This window comes from Octodon degus, unplaced genomic scaffold (assembly GCF_000260255.1).
Source record: "Octodon degus isolate 3935 unplaced genomic scaffold, OctDeg1.0 scaffold00016, whole genome shotgun sequence".
NCBI lineage: Eukaryota > Metazoa > Chordata > Mammalia > Rodentia > Octodontidae > Octodon > Octodon degus.
In genome coordinates this window covers 9,719,636-9,722,655 of record NW_004524592.1, presented here as the reverse complement: position 1 = coordinate 9,722,655, position 3,020 = coordinate 9,719,636, and the positions used below count along the sequence as shown (strand labels likewise).

The 3,020-nt window shown below is 40.6% G+C and overlaps 1 pseudogene; it reads left to right on the top strand.

Annotated features, from left to right (window-relative positions):
- Positions 1 to 408: 408 nt before the first annotated feature.
- On the top strand, positions 409 to 1,199 carry LOC105741584 (annotated as a pseudogene).
- The last annotated feature ends 1,821 nt before the right edge of the window (positions 1,200 to 3,020 follow it).

The following is a 3,020-nucleotide window of genomic DNA, read 5'->3' as shown; positions in this document are numbered from 1 at the left end:
ATCACTTTGAAATTTCAGGATGGGTATATAGGTCAGTGGCACATGTACCTGCCTGACAACTGCAAGGTCCAATTCCTGGTACCCACCCCAAAAAAATTTCAACAGACTTTTCATTTTCCACAGTGACACATGATCTTAGTTATAGGTCTATTATTAAGTCAATCAAAGAATATCATGTCTGCATCTTTTACTATGAATAACCACTACAAAGACAATAATATCCAATGTATTAATTATTGAAACTGTCCTATTAATTGGTTCTGAAACTATCTCATTGCTATCTGTTTCTCAATAAAATTAATGGAAAAAAAAAGTCAATCGGCCACACATGAAGCAGAGGAGCCGGAGTGCCGTGCTAGGAGCCACACAGCTGGAAGTGAGGACAGTGAAGTGGGCTAGAGCTCAGCCATGGCTCGTGGTCCCAAGAAGAATTTGAAGCAAATAGCAGCTCCAAAGCACTGGATGCTGGATAAATTGACTGGTATGTTTGCTTCTTGTCCATCTACCAATACCCATAAGCTGCGAAAATGTCTGCCTCTCATCATCTTCCTCAGAAACACACTCAAGTACTCTCTGACAGGAGATGAAGCAAAGAAGATTTGCACGCAGCACTTCATTAAGATCAACAGCAAAGTCCAAACTGATATAACTATTCTGTTGGCTTTATGGATGTCATCAGCATTGACAAGACAAGAGAGCATTTCCTTCTGATCTACAACATCAAGGGTCACTTTGCTGTTCATCAGATTACACCTGAGGAAACCAAGTACTAGTTGTGCAAAGTGAGGAAGATCTTTGTGGGCACAAATGGGATCCCTCATCTGGTGACCCACGATGCTCGCACCATTCGCTACCTTGACCCCCTCATCAAGATCAATGACACCATCCAGATTGATTTGGCATCTGGCAAGATCACCAATTTCATCAAGTTCAACACTGGTAACCTGTGTGTGATGACCAGAGGTGCTAACTTGGGAAGAATTGGAGTGATCACCAACAAAGAGAAGCACCCTGGCTCTTTTGATGTGGTTTGTGTGAAAGATGCCAACAGGAACAGCTTTGCCACCCAGTTCTCCAGCATCTTCATCATCAGCAAAGGCAGCAAGCTGTGGATTTCTTTTCCACAAGGAAGAGGAATCTGCCTCACCATTGCTGAAGAGAGAGATAAGAGGCTGGCAACCAAACAGAGCAGTGGGTGAAATAGTCTCTAATGATATGTTACAGAGATCTCTGTTTAATTAAAGATAATAGAGCATGATTTTAAAAAATAATAAGTCAATTACATGATCTGGATTTCTTTGCAAACCAGCTTTGGGTTTCCAGGAAGACATTCCAAGGTTCAGGAGTAGATTTAGTAGTGCAAGTGATGCATATCTGGAGAGACGATAGTTCCCTGTACACTGCATACTCACCTACCCACTTGTTACAACCTGTGGATCTGTTGTCATAGTCAGGGGACACAATGGGACATACTTCTTGGTCTGGAGTTGATTAAAACATTTGGAATAAAGGTAGAGAGCAATCTGAACATTAGGGAAGGCTGTTCAGGTTAGATTTTTGTCAGTTAGAGCACATTAAGTTATGCTGACCTAGATATTCTACTTTCAACTGTTTTCCCCAACACTACAAAAATCCTGATCTCAGCAAGCACATGGCCTAGTGAGTTGGGAGTATTAACCTGAGATTCCTTCAGGAGTCTTTATCATTTTAACACGGCCTTAGCTGAGGTTAACAAGGTGGCCTATTCTCTCACTCAAAGTGTGATTCCCTTTAGTTCTGCTACAACAGATGGAAGGGAGACCCATACACGGGATGAGGAAGGCCATTTCTCACTAAATATTTTGTCTAGAGGTATTTGGTTATAAACATAAAAATGCTTTTGCTTTCCTTTTCATTTAAAGATGATAGTTGAGTTCTGAATAGCTGTTCTGATTCTTCTATGGAAAAAAAAAAAAACTATACTTCAGCAAAACTAGCTATTTTTTTTTACCACAGATGTTAGCTGTAAATTTCAATGAACCAACAGTTTAAACCAAAATTATAACCTATGATTAAGTAATAAAATCTGGCTGGTGAATCACCAGTGAGAAAAACCTATCTCTGAGGAATGTGGAACCCAAGATAATAAACATTGTGGAGGCAGCCTCTCTCTCTCTCTCTCTCTCTCTCTCTCTCTCTCTCTCTCTCTCTCTCTCCCTCCCTCCCTCCCTCCCTTTGTCTTTTTATTTAACTCTTCACTAGCTAACCTCATTCTCCCAATCTTGCAGTCAAAGCCTAATAGAAGCAGTCAAGAAGGTATGACCAGAGCCGGGAAGTAACAGCTAAGTTCTGGAGAACAATAGGGAGTATTCATGAATTCAGACCAGCAGCATTTATGGGTGTATATCATGTGACAAGTCCTGGGGAAAGTGCAGGACAAGACATCAACATATACTGTTGCATCTGATGTCTCCAAGGCTATGGTACACTAACTCAGCTTCTTCAGGAAGACGTCTGTGTTGCTGACATAATTTCAAAACATTAACCCTTCAGTGACCTCAGGTGGGATAAAAACTGATAAGTGAATCACTTAGAATGATTTAGTGATAAATAACAAGGCTCAACTCAAACTAACATAAACAATAAAGTTAATGATGTTCAAGTTAATTATCTGACACACGTAATGGAAGTCCAGAAAATTTCACTGGGGATAGTGTGTTCTGGACCCTGACTTCAGCTTTTGCTGAAGAGTCCCTTGACTCTTCCTTTCTTCAAAATACGTTTTTGTTTCAGGCTGGCTTGCATCTTAGTAAAAATATAGAAGCTACCTCTTAAGATTTACGTTCCCAAACCAAGTCACCAAAGCAGAGAAAGCTTTCTAAACAACAATCTGAAGTCATAGACCCTCTCTATGACTACCACAGTGACAAAAATAATTTTACTAATTGATGCAGACCAACCAGAGTCCATGTCTGACCTTTCAGTAAAGGTCACCCAGTGGCCTTTCTCCCAGTGGAAGAATACTTGCTGAGGGAGAACCA